The sequence below is a fragment of the Nipponia nippon genome, unplaced genomic scaffold (genome assembly GCF_047370975.1).
Source record: "Nipponia nippon isolate SJK-2023a ecotype South Korea unplaced genomic scaffold, ASM4737097v1 scaffold_4, whole genome shotgun sequence".
Taxonomy (NCBI): domain Eukaryota; kingdom Metazoa; phylum Chordata; class Aves; order Pelecaniformes; family Threskiornithidae; genus Nipponia; species Nipponia nippon.
In genome coordinates this window covers 58,379,860-58,398,255 of record NW_028262358.1, presented here as the reverse complement: position 1 = coordinate 58,398,255, position 18,396 = coordinate 58,379,860, and positions in this window count along the sequence as shown.

Below are 18,396 nucleotides of genomic sequence, written 5' to 3'. Positions count from 1 at the left end.
GGCAAGGAAGAAGTCATGATACCACTGCTCCACAGGGCAGTGCTGTCCCGTATTGCCAGTGTTGTATGAAGTCAGTTGTAAAGTTACGATGACAGTCTTGACAGGTGATGCTTTCATAGCAACCCAGTGTTCTGCAGTCTTTTGAGAAATTAAATATCTTCTTAAATTTTATGTTTGGGGTTTTTTTTAAGTAATTTTCCATGTGTGTTGTGACAAGGTTAGAGATGCTACTGAAGTATACCTCTCAATGACTGAAATGCCAGAAGACCCAGATAGCCATTATTTGTTTTTCAGTCCCATAATTAGGATAATATTGGACTGGGGAAGGGGTCTGACTTCTGATTTTGTAATTCCTTGGGTTTGCAATACTACCTGACACTGGACTGTATCCTAGTGTATTAGCTCTGTGTGTGGACAGGAGTGTCATGCATATGAGAACATGCCAATCTTCACAGTGGCGTGAGGTTCCTGGCCACCTGATGATAGTATCCTCCCTCACAGGACGTGGCAGCCCCTTCAGTGTCCAGACTTCTGAAGCCAGGAGCTATTGCCTATCATGGACGCTTCTTTCAGATCACACTTCTGTCCTTGCTTTGTGCCATTCATAAACTGCCTGTGTGCTGTTCCTTCCCTCCTGTAGGCTGCTGACCCCTGAAGTAACAGATTTGCTGAGGTGTTTTTTCTTTTCTACGTTGGACATCTCAGGTACAGTCTCACTGAAAAGACAAAGTGGGCTTACTGGTTTTGTGTGGTTGTGTGGCTTCTCTGTAGGTACATCTACATGACTTCTGAGTATCTCACCCTCCAATAGAAAAGAAATATTTTGTTTAATGTCTTAGAAAGAAATTTTCTGCGTCTATAGAATAGCTCTGTGCTACTCTGACGGGAGAACAGGGCTTTCTCTCTTGGGTTTTATAAAATGTACTCAAAATGGGGGCTAGAGAGAAAATCAATGATCAGAGACACTATACGCTGATTTACAGATAGATTAGGGATATAAATATTACAACCAATATGGATGTTTATGCATTGTATGTACTATCTGTAGTGTCTTCATCTTATCCATAAGCCTAAATCACATCAGAGATTCCTGAGCATTGAAAAATAGGAAATGTTACATAACTGATAAAGAATAGAAAGATTCTGAGGAATATAACTGCCTTCTTGGGCATGTATCAAACCCATGATTGTAGAGAATGGAAAAACAAGTTCATGGAGTTCAAGCTTTTTCTCCTTTGTAAAAACAAGAGCAACCTGAAAGATGGTGCAAGTTTTATAATTCAAATGGCTCAAGTGCCTTTCTGTAGGAGTTGGAGGAAAGAATGTCTTATCCATACCACTACCACTTACATGTATTTAAAAATAGACAACACAAAGCCTCTGTGTATTCCTGATGTGTCTTGCACAGTGAATACAACTTTGATGGTTTATGCCGTGTCCAAAACAAAAAGAGTTCCTGTACCTTATGCTCTAACAAAAGGTTTTGTCTGAACTGAGTGTACTTGAAAAGGAGAGGGGCAAAAGCACAACTGAAACCGAGCCATATTGTTCCCCCTACTCTGAAAGAGTATCAATTCCTAGCTGAAATCTTGAGACAATCAAAAAGGGATCCTTCAATAAGACTGGAATTTTACAGGTACTGTATGTGAGGAGGAATATTTTCCCCAACATTTTCTTTGCACAGTGTCCTTTTATGTGGCTATCATGTAGATAACAGCAGGGAATTCCACTTAAGTAGATCCTTAATGGATTTAACTAATGGTTTCTTTGTGATGCTCTCAGACAGTTCTCCTGTAATGTGGATCCTCTAAATATTTAAATCCACCATTGAAGCATTTAATAGGAAGAAAGTCTCGTACCACTAGAATAAAGAAAAAGCTTTCAGCTGGAAACAACACCAAAACAAAATCTGATTTGTACAACTGCATCAAGAATCTAAGCCCACTTACTCTCTGAGGCAGCTGATACAACAAGGACCTGGGGTGCCAGGTAAACAACAAGCAGTCATTTGTATATTGAGACAATCTCTGTCCTCTCCTGTTTCTCTATATCCTCCATATTTTTGAGGGCTGTTTGTAGTGATTAATGGTTTGAGTGAACAATAAAGCTGGTAAATTAATATTGCTACTTACTGTCGGTAGAGGGTAACTGCCTATCCCAGGGGCTCGTGGAATCTTGAAAATAATGGATGGGTTAACCTGGGATGCTTCTTGTTTCGAGTCTTTCTTCTGACACTGTCTCAAAGTAATCTTTCTTCCTGGTGTATCCATTATCCTCTTATTTTATTCTTTTTACAAGTGGAGCCTGATGTTTCTCCAGTTCCATAAAATATTTGAGCTGGAAGGAAAAACCTTTTAGAAAACTACTTCATGTATTGTCAAGACCCAATTTTTTCTCTCCTGTCTCTTGCTTGGGAGGAACAGTCACTTCAGAAACTAACACTGCTCTTTAAGCTGTCTGCTTAGCCCTGGATATTACCATGTTTCCCTTGCATGAAGAACAAAATCTACTGTTTTCAATCTAGATTGTTTCGGAAAATGAGAAATAATACAAAAATAAAGGCTCCCTGTAGCTTGCATTCAATGGAACAAAAACATAGAGCTGCAATTGCCCCACAGCTGCTGTTGTGGTATATAAGATACATCCCCTACCTTTTGAATACATAGGACTCCTCAAAAAGAATAAATATCACTCTCAGGGAAATATATCTGTTTATTCTTCTCTGCACAGTTTGGGCAGGGAAGTTTATTTCTGCAGATGATATTAATAAATTTATAGACATTTTCTGCGATCGCTTCACAATCCATGTTGTCTAAATCCATCTGTAACTTGTTCCATATCTAGTCCCTAAACATAGACACTTTTTAAATTTTACTCTCTGATATTTCTGTGATACAATTAATTTCTGCAGTTCAGTCACTTGGTACTACTACATATACAAGCATGTGAAACCATTCTGAATTCCTTTGCACACAACCATGGGATAAATAATACACAATATAAGCAGCAAAGTTTCTCACTTGCTATGGAAACTGGCCATCCAGAAAGGGTACGCGGGACCACCTTATCCAAAATGCACCCTCATTTGGCTGTAATGGGAAGGTTCTCTAATAAAATGAGCATGCATTTAGATTTTCCTTCTTGTTGCACCTCAGTGCTGTTAGGGATAATGCCGAACTATCAGCATGTTCCTCTCATGCTTGTACTTTATGTTGCATGGATACACTCAAAGGCTCAAATCAAAGGCTTTTTCTTGCTATCCTGCCCGCTGCCAGAAATGGAGTGCCTGTTTTTAAACCAAGTGCCTGATTCTTTGTTGCTCTGTATCTCCTGCAGTTATGTAAACCAAAAAGAGTCAATGGAAAATGGCTGTCGGAAGTTAACGTCTATGTAAATCAGTGCAGATGCTGAACTGATAGCATTTTATACCCCCTTGCGGAGCAGAATATGACTACCCCACGTTAAAAATGGGGTGAAATTTATTTCGGGTGAAGGAAAGGAGTAATGAATGAGTACATAGGAACTGCTGTTACTTAGAACCACTCAAACTTTTTTATCCAGGTGCCTGTGTATGTTATTTGCATAGTGGTTAAAAAGCAGAGAATGCAAGTATGAAATTCCCAACAAAGGTCACTTAGGCACCTAACTCCCATTTGTGCCTTTGAAAACCTCCTGTTCTTGCCTATTTTTTTCATGTATTTGCTTTTGAAGGTGTTGTCTATTTTATCCATGAGAGCAAAGAAAGGATGTAGTACTAGTTTGAATTGGTACAGGAGCAAACGTCTCCAATAATAGTGTGTTTTGTTTTGTTTTGTTTTGTTTTGTTTTGTTTTGTTTTTTACAGAGGCCCATCTGTGAATTGCTGCTTTGTGCTGACCCACAATTTATGCAGCTTTTGCCCAAATCTATCAGACGAAGCTCTTTAAATGGCTTAAAAATAGTTTGTAAGTGTTATAGGCATTCAGTCAAATTAGTCACTTAGTCAAATCATCCTTTCAACTGGTGCTTTCCGCAAATGGTTAAAACAGCATTTGAGGAAGGACCAGGTGTATGATCTAATGGCCGAAAGCAGCTCATGCTCAATGACATAATCCTAAGAATAAATGTATTGTAAGTGTATGACCAAACACAAGAGAATATCTGTCATCAAGTAGCTGGAAGTGCCACATGGTTTTTGTATCACTGCGCTTCAGCTGGAGCCACTGAGACTTGTGCAGCACTTTCAGCTCTTTCTGAGAAAAATACCTCCTACTGCTTCAGCACTTTCTGGATCCAGGGCAGATCCTTTTAAGAAACCCATAACTGGCAGAAGTAAAATCTTGCTGGATATCTTTTCTTCTAGATGGAAGAAACTAAAAATTCACAGAATTTTAAATATGCCACTTCTAGTGGCATATATTCAATGGGCTGTGAGACAGTGCTTCTTGCCATGTTGCGGCAGTATAGCTAAACAGACAGAGGAGGACACCGGGAGTCCTGTGTACAGGGATCAAAGTCTGGGTCCATCAGTGGTGTACGTGATACCAGGTTAATCGCTTGGCCTCTTTATGCCCTGTTTCTACTAGTGTATCAGGATAATATACAATATGGCCATTTGGAAGAAAAAAACTTGGAAGAAAGGAACTATACTATTACTATTACAGTTGTTGTTGTGCTCTCAGAACTCACAATCAATAATACATCCCTCATTTAAAGATTATTCCAGATTTCTCCAAGAATTCCTCTTGGACTAGCTGTCATTCTTCATCCCTACTTCTCTGTTCACGGTGAATGTGTACAGCTCTGTCATTACTGTTTTTACAGGTAACTTTTAACTGGACTCATTGTCTTTGTCTTCGTCCTTGTTCTTGCTAATCAGAGCTTGTGCTAGAGTTCCTTGCTTGTTGATATTTTTCTTTTCCTGGAGAATGGTGTGTCTCCATTTACAGTTTAAAAACTAGCACTTAAATGGAGTGTTAAATCACTTCTGGAAACTAGGCCTAAAATAAATGGTTATACTCTATGAAAAGCCGCATCAACTTTTTGACCCTGCTCTTGCCTCTTTTCAGAGGCATGTTAGGAACAGCTGTGTCTACAAATCGAATGTACTCTCTGTCTTTGAACTCTTACACTAGGACCCTTCCTAGTATTTGAGCACTCATTGCAACTCCATGACTTCAAATCCATCCTCTCCCGCTAACCCTGTAACTAACTTCTCAGCTTTCCCCCCGCAGTTTCCTGCCTCTCCCTCAGCCATGACTGTGACCATCTGCAGGTGCTCCCCACCCCTCCTGCCCATCACTCCCCGAGCACTCTGCATTACTCTTTTCACTGGTGAGCCCTCTGACCTGTAACTTCCCCTGTTCAGCTGAATTGCTGTTAGCCAGCTAATTTTCCCAAATAGTTAAAAAAAAAAATAATCAAGGCAATTACACCGCTGTATTAAAACTGGGGAATGAAACATTGGAGAATGATGAACCAGAGCTCAAGTCAGCGTGGATTTTGCCTTTTCCGAGTGGGAGGGGGATTTATGGGCTTCATTTCTCACAAGTACTAGGCAATGACACTTTTTTGAAAAAGGAAACATCCTTAATTTTTCATTATGGGAAAAAAAGGAAGGAAATTAACTTTAATAAAGTGAAAATAAGAATGCAGAATGGAACCTGTTCCATGGCTGCAGTAGCAATGGTGAATATGGCTCATTCAGCAATCAGCTCTTCAGGCAGCAGATGATGACTGGGATTTTTCTTGCTCCTGGATAATTGGCGCTTGTGGAGCAAGAGAGGACTGGGAGGCTTCATCTTGCACCAGCCAGACCAAGATTCTCAACCTAGTTCCAGAGTAAAAGGGAGAGGAAAAAGAAGGGGGAAGGAATTTTTCTGCAGTCTTTCTTCCAGGAAGGGAATAAAAGTGCAAACAGGTGAATCCTCACAGCAGCAGGTAGAGATGGGTCTTTCCTCTTCTGCCCTGATACAGGAGTTGGCTCTGTGCCTGGGATGTTCACCAGGAAACCCTTCTTGTAGCCTCCTGGTCTGGGGGTGGCAGACAGTCTCAGCCTGTCCTGTCATTCAGGAGTGAAGGCGCTGTCTGAGCAAAGCTCTCAGTGGCTTAGACAGGGAGGCAGGGGTAAGAAAAGAGATCTTTCATACCGTCTTTATTTCTCTTGATGCGGAGTTCATATCCTGGTGCACTTCCATGTGTAGGTCCCTTGATGTCAGTGGAATTAGTGCCAGGGAAGGAGCAGCAGCAGGTCCCACAGGCATGGTCGCAGGGCAAGGAAAGAGATCTCCCAGGGGCCTCCTGAATTTGTGAAGGCAGTGGAATGGTAGGTCTGAAAAAGAACACTAAATGTGAAATAGGGGGGTGGGATGTTTCAGCTCATTAGTGATTGTTAAAAATAACCATTACTCTGCGAGTGTGCATTACTCTGAGTATGCTGTGCTTAAAATGAGATTGAGCAAGACACTTCTTCACAACCCAGTTATTATACATGGTCATCTACAGTCATTGCTTTTTAGACTGTGGCTTTCAAAGTGTGTGAAAAACACTTTATACTCCTGCGTGTGTCTAAGTTGATTTCACACAGTCCAGCCCAGTCGCCATATGCAATCATTTAGTGATTATTTTGCGTGCCTTTCTAATGTAGGACTCTCTGAGCAATGGCAGATATTTCATTGATTGCTCTTTTTGTAAAGTATCAGCATTCAGCCAGTAATCAATTTATTACCAAATGTTGCTTGGAATGAGCAGCTTTCTCCCTGACAGTAATCTCATTGGTTGTGAAAAGATATGATCAGGTGACAATGAAACCTTCTCAATAACACTACAGTAAATCACACTCAATAAGAATAAAGAGTCCTGAGTAAAAATAATTCCATTTTCTATTAATGAAGTCCTTGGCAATTGGCAACCAGTGCAACAATGGCAATACTGCAGACACTGCTGGAGAAGTGAGCGATTGTTGTCCGAAACAGAAAAAGTTAGTAGGAAGCTCAGTTTAACTTACAGTTAAAATGGTTTAACTTACATATACTCATTTTTCACTGCTAGCTCTGAGAACCTTTTCTGGGGTGTGTGTGTCCCATGTTAAAGCTTCTCTCTCCATTGCTCTGAAACTGTCAGGTAAAACTTAATCCATGGTATCTGTTCAGGCAGCTATATCTAACTTACCTCCATGACAGCTAATATACTTCGTTATGCACAGAGGTACATATTTTTTTCCCTACATTTATATCTTGCAGTTAGCATTGCGTTTGTTTATTTATACTGTTGTACTGCCATTGCGTCTATTGGACAAAAAGTGGTCTCATGGCAGGAAGATCTGTTTTCAGTGTTTTCAGAAGGGAGATCGTTCCACATTCAGCTATCTCCTTCCTTTACTGACACCTCTCATTCTCGTTGCAGACAGTTGTTTCAGAGAGGTGCCTTGAGAAGTCATGTTAGTGTAGGCTGAAGAGGTTCCTAACTCTCTCTGACCTGTCCCACAAAGGGCTTTGAAAATAGACGAGAATCTTAAAAATCATTAAATACAGTGGCTTAAGAAGATAGACGATTTCGGTAGTGCGAGAACGGCACGTTGCATGATGGAAGCTTTAAAAGTCTCCTTCCTTAATGCATACAATCCTTTGGAAGCCACAAACACGGCCGTACTGTGTCCAAGACACAATGTCATTGTGCCCAAGACTGGATGCTTCTCAGCTGAGTTTGGTCAAGTCAGGCACTGCAGTGCTTTGTTCAATTGGCTTCAGTCTTCACATGTTGATTTGAAATAAATTAATTTGTCCTGAGTGCTGGTGGACTTTAAGATAACCTCCATCATGCTGGTACATTGGCCTCTGCCTGAGTGTGCAGATGACCTGAAACAGTAATTCAAAGTATTGAGACCTTCTGTATTTTTATCAGTTATGGTAATCATGGCCAGTTAAGCATTAATTATGACATTTTAAGTCTCTCAGTCATTAAGTATTACTTCTTCTGGTAAAACCACTGAAGAACAAGGATTGAATTATGAAGATCTGCACTGCCTACTGTGAGTGGCCTATATTGTGTCATGGATAGGCATGAATGGCTATTTAGGATACCAGAGAAGGCTGAGACAGGACCATACTATATTTTCCTCCACGAGCTCCCAGCTAACAAGTAACCTCAAGAAAGAAAAATGTCCTTGATGTATCGGTCTTTAAATCAACCATCATACTCAGCACAGGTACTTGCTCAAAACTCAGCTACCTCTATGAAATAAAATGTGCAATATTATTTTAAAATAAAGAAAAAATATTTTCCTTTGCATTTCTGCAGACTTAAAGTGGCTAAAGAAATTTTTCTGAGATTTAAAAGAAATTGCCTTGGGCCACAAAGTGTGAACGGACAGTTTTAACCCCCAAGGTGATATTTTCAAACAGGATCTTATCAAACAGGGAGCTGTCATGACAATTTTTTTCTCATTCTATCTGTTACCAATGGATGCTAGGTTTTCCTTTCATCTTCTGTATGATACCTCCCACAATTGCATCTGAGTCCACTGTTAAATTCCTGGTTGCTAATTGATACAAGTTATTATTTATTGTTATTATTAAAGAAGGGCAGGACTGCCTTCATCTGTCTGGAGGGTCTGCCGTTATATCTGCTCTGTGCATTGCTACTACAGTGGAATTCAATACGCCTCAGCTTCATGCAGATGCACTGTGTCAGAAAACATCTGCTAGCTGCTGATTTTATGCATATTACAGAGACTTTATGTACTGTTAAATGGACCACTTTTTCATTCCAAACCGTAATTTTCCATGTGGCATCATTTGATCTGTCCTCACTCCAACATTTGGGTTGATCAAGTCATTTCTTCCTACCCAATGTGTGTGTTGTAACTTCCTCTGTGGCTCTGTGTATGTGTGTGTCCTGTCTGTGAATGGAAATTACTACAGTGCTCCTGTCATGATAATACGGTGGTAGGGCAAAACATGTCGTTTTAATCAATACACTTTATTTCCATTAGCTTCTTTCATCACTGAGCTTTAGTCTAGGCAGCTTAGGTCTGATAATGCCAACTGCTACCCAGCTACATAGGAGAATAGCATGATCAAATGCACTTTTCCAGAAGTACCAAGGATACTTACCCGGGTACCAGGTTTAGAGCTTAAAAGTGAGGAAAAGCATGTCCTCCACACAGAACTTCCCTGTGCCTGTACACCGAGCTTCAGAACGGAAGAGGCAGAGGGGCAGCTCATGCGGGTCACTGCCTTTTGGGGACACATCCACCTGAGCCCTGCTGTTACCCTCCTGGGAGTCGAGCTGCAGGGCCACGGCAGCAGAGGGTGCAGGAGGCAGGAGCTGGAAAGGGCTCAAAAGGGGGCAATTCCCTCGGGAGCTGGGGCACGCTTTGCTATAAATCATTTTGCTTCCGTTTTCTTGTACCGTTTCACTTTATATCACCTACCCAACACTGAGAATGATGCATGCTGCAATGCCGTCATTCCCCCATGGTTAAATGTGAAATTACTGTAGAGAGAGTTACCTTGCAGAGGCAGGCTGTTCATGACTGCTCTGCATGGGCTGCGGGATGACGACTCTTTGCCTGTCCATTCCTAGGAGTTCTTGAAACAACAAATCTCCTCTGTACCTGTTGAATCACAACTTGGGATTAGTACAGCTCTAGTTACAGCAGAGAAGACAGTACTTCTGTGGTAACCTTTGGTCGTGGTGACATTTCTAGAGGGTACAAAGAGAAAGACGTAAAGTTTGAATAACACCTACCGATCATTTCTTACATATGTAAGTAGCAGGAGGAGGGGCACGTACTGCTGGGGAAACATTTTTGCCAAATAAAACATCACACAGTCCTTGGCATGCAGAGAACTCCATTGCTACATTAAAAAAAAAAAAAAAAAAGGCATAGATTTTGCATATTTAGTGATTCTGACAAGTTTGAATAAATATGGTTTATTAATAATAATAATTAAAATGCACATTTAGATAGCTCTTTTAATCTTCAAAGCACTTTATAAATACTAGTTTGTTAACTAATCCTTGCAACATCCTTGTGAGGTGGAGAATTATTATCCAAATATTAGAGGTATATAATGGTGCGCAGTGCACCAGTTTCCAGGAACTTTTTAACAATGCACTGAGGTCTGATGGGTGACCTGTATCTCTATATATCTGGAATATCATATGCTGACATAAATGCATCTAAAATTAGCAATTTCTTATATGAAAGCAGAGTGGATATATCACTTCTGTGTGTATAATTTTCTTCCAATCAATTTTCTCAAAAAAATTATAATTATCGTTTAGTTGTGCTTGAGGTAGCAGTCAGGGAACCCAGCAGTGATGGTGGTGGGGATACTGGGGTGCAAGGCACTAAGCTGATTTGTATGTGTGTATGTATGTGTGAGTGAATAAGAAAGGCTGGTTCCTATCCCAGATATTTTGCAGTCCAAGTATATGGTAAGAGACAACAGATGGGTACAACAAAGAGACAGAGACATCACGAGGTTACAGTGAGAGGGTTACAATTACTATAAGAAGCAGTGGCCATAGCACACCAGCTGTTTAATCATTCTCAGATAATTTTTTAGTCATCACAACAGTAAGAGCAAGAGAATGATTTCAAGGAGGATGACAAAGTGATTAGGCAGACTTTTTTAAGGTCGTCTTCACATGTGGAGGTAGAGGCATGGGGAAAATGCCTTCATAAGAAAATGGGATGACAAGCATTTCACCTTTGGTAAAAATGAGGTGAGAGCTAAGGATTCTAATTTACCATACGAAATCATGATGGATGAGACAGGGATAAGCCCTGAAGAGAGACACTGGAGTGAATTTGGGTCTGAAGTGAAATGCAAGGTATAGGCATGCAGTGACAGTGAAGTGAGGTGACAGGAGTGAAGTGCCAAGCCAGAAGATGACAGGTGTGTTTTGATAGAGCTGTTTGGTAGAAGCTGTTGTGGTTCTAAGGCTGTAAGAGCATCTGTTTTTCAAAGTCTTTGATGAAAGCCCTGTGTTTCTTGGCTATTGCACAGGAGGTTGCGAGGACAGTCTTCTAGCACTAACTTTCTGTGGCCTCCATAACATGGACCCCAGTTTTGTGCTTTCCAAGCTGTTTTAGTCCTGTGCACGAGTGGCTCGCACTCTTGCTTGGTGTTCAGCTAAAACACTGACTGTGTTTGCACATGTGCCTTAAGACCCAGTTGAAACACGGAGAGGGAGTGAAAATTTACATACCACATTCATCTCTGATCGATGTGGTCTCCATTCTTCACTGCTCATGGTAAAGCCCTCTCCACCCACCACTCCCGAGGCTACAGATACTTTGCCGTATTGCCATTCCAGCCCTTTCAGACAGCCTGGGCATGGTAGTTGCGCATATCCACACTGCATACCAAGGTGTAATGTAAACATATACAAGATGGTTTGAAAAGGCAAGCAGCCTTGTTGTGGTAGCACTGAGGTCTGTGCAGATTAATCTGTCCTTTGAAAAAGGCAGTAACCCTAATTTGTGTGCTATTTCCAGTGTAAGCATTTGGGTTTTGATCAAGCAATTCATGTACTTGATGGGAGTCTTTCCATTGCCTGCAGTGGGCTTGGGATTGGAACCGTAGTCCGGGTGTCTCACATGCATATACATCCTTAATTAAAATTTTCTAAATTGCTGTTACATAATGAGGATCCCAAACCTCCTGTGAAGTGTTTCCAGTTAAGCCAGTGAAAAAAAAAATGCACTAAATATCTTACCATCACAGTTAACATGAAGTACAGCAGTTCTCTGTACTGAGTATTAAGAGTATTAAGACTGTCGTCTTAATTATTGGTGAATTATTGGTACATTGAGAACACTAAGTGAATGTCCTAACTTTTGCCTGCTTGCAATTTATAAACAAAGCTGCTTTACTTTAATTTTGCCACATTACACACATACGTACATATATACACACTCAGAAAGTTATCATCAGCTTTAAAAATAGGCTTAGAGTGAAAATAATAAATCAGCCTTAAATATAGCAAGTGCTTCTGCTGTATATTCATTCAGTTTGCCAGGCGTATTTTTTAAAATATATTAGATTGCTACACCTTGTTACCAAGAAGAGATGTGTCCTGTGACAACTGTCCATCATTAGCTACAGAATCTTTTTACACTGACCTAGACAAAAAATCTGAAGGACACCTCAACCAACCCCCCTCTGTTGTGCAGTAAAAGGAGTCATTCAAGATTTTAACTAATTTTATTTTTTTCAGCAGGAAATACCAGTCTGGTCTCATAGAAAGTGCTCTGACTTGGATTTATATGACCTGCTTTCTATTCCTGGCTCTGTCTCTGAGTGACCTTATGAAAGTCATTTTTATCTACTATTGTTTTTAAATGGGTAGAAAGATGTTTCCGAGCAGAATAGGCCGAACATAGGCACTTTTTTCCCATTATCCTACCTCAAAAACCTATCCATTAAGAAGTTACACACCTGTACGCATACAAACGCCAGTCAAGTGTTTGCCTCAAATAAGCTGCTCAGCCTCTCTCCCTCCTGCTCTCTCTCTCTTCTTTATAGCGTGAGAGAGTCACAGTGGAGTGCCTAAATAATGTTCTTTAAATATACATAACTTGAAAAGCCTAATTACATATATGCATTTCTGCTCTGGTAGGCTGAGGTGATTTCTGAAAGCAAATACAGCGTGGACCAAAGCGAGCTTCCCAAAATATTTATGGGCTTACTGTACTGCTACACCCAATACCTGATAAGTATTTTTTGGAAAACTGCCTTCCCCTTTAGTGGTATACCTGTCAGACAACAGTTCATACACAGCAACAAAAAGTCATAACTTGGGAGATAATCTTTTATATGCTCCTAACAATATGCTCTGAAATCCTACATTTAAAAGGGTTTAAAAACACACAAGACCCCAAACCATCAAATAAGCAGTAAAAGTAACATGCAGAGCCAGACACAAAACCAGAATTGCAAAGATTTTTTATTATTCTCCTCTGTATTACCATAAATGACATGCTATATTTAATTTTACAGTGCCCCTGGACAAATCATCAAATACTTTAATAACTACACAAACATTAATATTTAAATACAAGAGATCCCCTCAGTTACTGAATAATCATAACTCTGGATTGATAGGGTACTAAATGGAAAAATCTTGTTTAGACAGTTGTAAGAGGGGGGAGGGTGTTTAATGAAACAAGTTTGATGGTCTTGTCATCATAAAACTGATAGATATTTGGCACAATTTATATCTTTGCTGAAAAGAAGTTTGAGAAATGGAACCATTGTGGTGAAGATTAATTTTCCCTTCTTCTGCTGTGAGAGCATAGTCCTTTAGGTCATTAGCAGGAATGGGTGACATAGATTGCACTTTACCCATGCAAGCCCTGTGCTGACTCTTGGAAAACGCACGTGTTAAATAGCTGCGACTTCTGTACTTGTGGGATGGGCTGCCCAACTATCATCACAGCTAGCTAGACTCATTTTATGAGAGTGATGAATGTAGATGGTAGAAGAGACAGCATATGGAGTTCTGACTGTCAGCGTTTGTTAGATCTGCCCACCCGTTCTACCCACTGTCCTCAGTGGGATTTTTTTTTTTAATCCAGATTTTGTATTGTCACTTCAGCCACTCTCCCAATTAAATGTTCTACCTAATAATGGAAGTTCAACTACTAAAACACAATAAGAATAGTGAATTGCAAGATATTTCTGATCCCTCTAGCACCAAAAAAAACCCAAACAAGACTGAAAGACTTCTTAATCAAACTCACTCATATAAACATCTAAACCGAAAGTCTGAAACTTCGCTAGACTTTTAGGTCTCCAGATTTCGGACTATGTTCATGGATGTGTACTATGTGTCGCTAAGCTCACAGAACACTAAGCTAATGATAACATTTGTTCATTACTGGACAAAGGCTAGGCATTTATTTGTATCATATCATATTCTGCTTGGGTGCCACAGCATTTGTAGCTAAATGAAATGCTTACGGATGGGGCAGTGGGCTGCATTCACTTACCAGTTCCTTATATTGCTTGACTTCATGCCTGTTTCCAGGAGAGTCTGTCTCTGCCACTCACCTTAACATTTTCTTTTCCATTTTGGGGTGCCTGCTTAGACTCTGCACTTTTCAGATTTCCCTCTTCTTCTGTGCATTTGAGCTCCACGGAGATAATATAGCTCTGGCTACATTATGTTTCTTAGGCTCTTCTCAACTGGGAAATACCCCTTTGAGGGAAGTTCAAGGGAAAACATGGATGCCTTTACTTCCTAGCTTCAAGGGAACAGAGAGAGGGGAACCGGCAGAGACAGAAGGCCTCTGGACAATAGGACATGGCCTGTGGGCTGGTAGACCCTGGAAGCAATACCATTAGAGTACTCCCCCAGATGCGGACAGCTGGCAAACGTAATGATGAGGGCTGCATCCAGGCCAGTGATGATGAACTAATGAAGTATCTTGCTCCATTTAATAAAGGAAGTATGGAATAATCCAGAGCTGCCTCTAAATCCCCTACCCAGTGCCACTTCTACAGTGGTAGGAAAAGTGAGCAGAAGAAAACGACAATAGGACAAAACTAAAGGACTAAGACTGATGGAAGTTTCTGTGCTAGGAAAAAATGGGTGTTGTCACCACGTCCTAATGGGAAACAAAATACTGTGGAAACTCCAAAGCTACAGACCTGGAATCAGAGCAAAGAAGGTTAAAACAGCATAAGAAGTTAGCATGAACACTGCTGCATAGAGCTGAGCAAATCTTTAAATAAGTAATTTATTCTTTCTGTCTCGGCTTTATATGCTTAATCATAATTTATCATTCAGTTCTTGTGACTTCATTTATTTTTTCCCTTTTCCTTGTAACAAGAAGAAGTTGGAACTGAGTTCTTGATGTTAAGAAAAGGCTTGATTACTGGCTGAGACTGACTCTGGGCTTGGGCTGCCTCCACCTCTGCTGCTGCAGCAGTAATGCATGCTCCCTTGAGAGGACAGATTTAGCCACTGAGCGCAACCTCTTTTTCAGGAGAAGAAAATGTAAAGAGACAGCAATTTCTAGCAATAAAATAAAAAACAAAACAACATAAAACATTTCTTTCCCACTCATTTCTCTCTCCCTCGTTTCAGCTTTTCTTGAAATGGACAACCCGTGCCCATCGATGAGGTTTTGAGCTGTTCATGATTATCTGTAGTGCTTGAGAGAAAAGCTGATTTTGCAGTTACATGTGAACAAGAGAAAATACATTTTCGCCTTTTTACTTCACTCCAAAAATCTACCTGAAACATGCCTAGAAACTAGAAATACATTCTTGTAGATGAATCTGATTTGAAGACATTGAAACACTGGTGAGGAATGAAATTCTACAAAACTGTATTACTTCATGATGAAATTGTGAATGCAATGTACTGGAATGAGTAATTGAACTCCCCAAATTGCAGTGTGATTTCTCCCTTCCCCTGTATGCGCACAGGTGTTTGTATTTTTGTACAGACAGAGCACAACAGAAAGCTACTGTAAAAGGAGGTTTTAGTGAAGTCTTTCAATTTATTGTTAACAAATTTTTTTGAGATGCAGATACATTTTTCCCATTGCCAAGCATCGTCTTTCCAAGAAATCTTCAAAGTCCCACAATTTGAAGGTTAGAGTGGCTTTTCCATATCACTTAACTGTGCTAATTGCTTCCTATTCCTTGACAGAAACAGAGATAAGCAACTATTTTGTGAAATGGTATTTTGATCAGCTGAAGTAATTTCTGGGGCTAGACATAGTCCCAAGGTATACTGGAAGCATGAATGAATCCTGTGTGGACTAGAAATCATAAATGGAAATGCTGGAGGAGTCTTCTGATTCACCAATAACTCATCTCACAACAGAGGCACTATCTTTTTTGAGCCTTCCGTGAAATTAAAGGTACAGATGGCTGTCTATATGCATAACATCAGCGATGCCCAAAGCAAAGACATTACAAATATTTTACAGAGCTGTTATCAGCAAATACGTACTCAGGAGGACACAGAAAGGCAGAAATTCACTTTAGAGTTACGGAAGATGGTCATCGCACTCTACTTACCACTCTGTTGCCTGTTTGTTGCCATAACCTCTCAGAAAGCACAGATTATTTTTCTAGAGCAGGTTTCCTTTACTTTTTTTCTAGAGTAGGCTGGATTTTGCTCAGGATATCACTTTACACTGATGAAGTTAAATATAACTTTGCGAATAAAATGAATTGTCGGAAACCACCTTACACGAACTGCACGTGTGGTCAAAGAGTTTAGAAAAAAAGTCACTGTGGAGATGAAAACTAGTCAGCATATGCAGTAGTTGAAATCTTGTCTCTATAATGATGCTGCACATAAATATCTGGCCTCATGGATTTAGCATCTTAGGGGGGATTCAGGGACACAACATGTATACTGGTTGTGCTTAGCCAGGATACCTTCCCAACTCAATTTGTAAACTGTGGCTCTTTCCTGTGAAAGCCTGTGATATTGCAGAAGACAGTAACCAAAGTTATTATTTTTGCTTCACAGGAGGAACAAACTTCATGAAGATAACTGGTTGCTGAAGTATCAAGAAGTCAGTGCATGCATTTGTTTCACTGTAAGGAGACCAGGGCCTGACACCCTGCAGGCTAAACGAACATCTTTAGATATGCCTGTGGATGCCTGCATCAGGTTGAAGAGCTCCAGCAGTTGCTGTTCTTGCCAGAGTCTCTCTTTAAACTGCTGCAGTCCTTCTGATCTTGTGCTCCTCTTTGTTTCCCTGTCTGGCACTGTCTTTTAACAACACTTAAGTATTTCACTGAGATGTGGTTTACCTTGATTTGTTTTCCTTCAAGCTTTTTTCAGCACTATTCTCTATTACGCTAGATCTATATGTTTGTATGGTAAATATCCCAAGAACTGGCCAACATATAGATTATTCATAATGTCTTAGAGTACAACTCAGTGTTCATCACACTGGGTCCTACTGAATCAGTTAAGCTTACTATTATATACCAAAAACATCAAAGACAAAAAACCCCATGGCACATGCTACAGATTAGGTGCCCATGGTTGAACTACTGCTTATTTTAGGCAACGCTGTTACCAAGGGTCCCTCACTTCCACCAGCACTGTCACTTGAGTAACAGCAACTTGTACAGATTCATCTTCATAAAGGCAGGTAGTAAAAAAACCCCTATGGATACCTCTTAAGTAACTTCAGCAAGGGAAAGAAATGGCATCAAAGGAACCAAGACAATAAACTTTTTCAAACACTTGTTAGCTAATTAGAAAGTCACATTCACCTTCTTCTTCTAGGAATTAACTGCATGATCAGCAAGACTGTGCTTGCAATAGTATTTATCTGGGACAACGCCGAGTTTACCCGTATGCAAAATGATGTTATTAAGCTGTTATACATCATCCTTGGGATTTTCTAAGCTGCCTAAGGAGTTTTGATCCCTTAAAATCAGGGCTTTAACTTCGATTAAAATGAAAGGGAATTGGAGGTCTGAATCTTTATAAAGTGGTCGACTTAGAGGTTATGATACTTGGTGCAAAAGTTAAAAAACCCACCCCAAAACTGGTGGTAGTTGGGAAAGAAACTAATGCATGGGAATATGTAACAGAGCTCCCCCTAATGGTGGTTGCCCTCTCTCCCATTTTTCCAAATGAAGCACATTCTTGCCAATTTTCAAAATCCCGTGTCCGCTGGGAGTGTTTTCTACAATGTGCTAACTGATTTCCAGGGTAGATCAGTTCATACAACCCAGCTATTGTAAATCCTCACAGCATTTCCAACTGGCTACAAGATTCTCTCTTTCTCTCCTAAATTTTAGTGTAACACCACCGTAAAGCTGTTATGGAGATGGTGCTACACTCAGCTGCAGAGCTAGCAATATTTCACTGGTGGGTGAAGAGATTCCTGTAAATATCTTGTAAAGTTATTTCAGACCCTTTGGGATGGAAAGCATTGTAAAAACCGAGAAATTACTATTGCCACAGCAGACTGGGAAGAGGGAGGGAAAGATATGTTTGTCTTCCGTTAATGAAAGGCCTGTTTGGTTTCCCTCATACTGGAGAAACTGCTGAAGAACAGGATGGTGTGTGAAAATGCACCTTCCCCCTCCTGTAAGACTGCCAAGGTCAGCAAGACCTCTAGTGACCTGCTGTGGAAGTGCTGATTACTCCAGTTAATAGATGCTTGGGGGCTGTTTTAAACCTTATTTTTTGACATAAGCCTTATTTTTCTAAAATGCTGGATAAGGAGAGCATCTATAATTTGCTCCTTTACGGGCCAATGTAATCTCTTGCTCTTTTTTTTTTTTTTTTTTTTTTTTTAATTTCCTCCTCCCCTTCTGTGAGCAAGTTTTTCCAAAGCCTTCACAGCACTCAGGAAGGGGAAACACCTTTAGATTTAAATGAAGTGGCTGTGTTACAACATACTATAAAAGT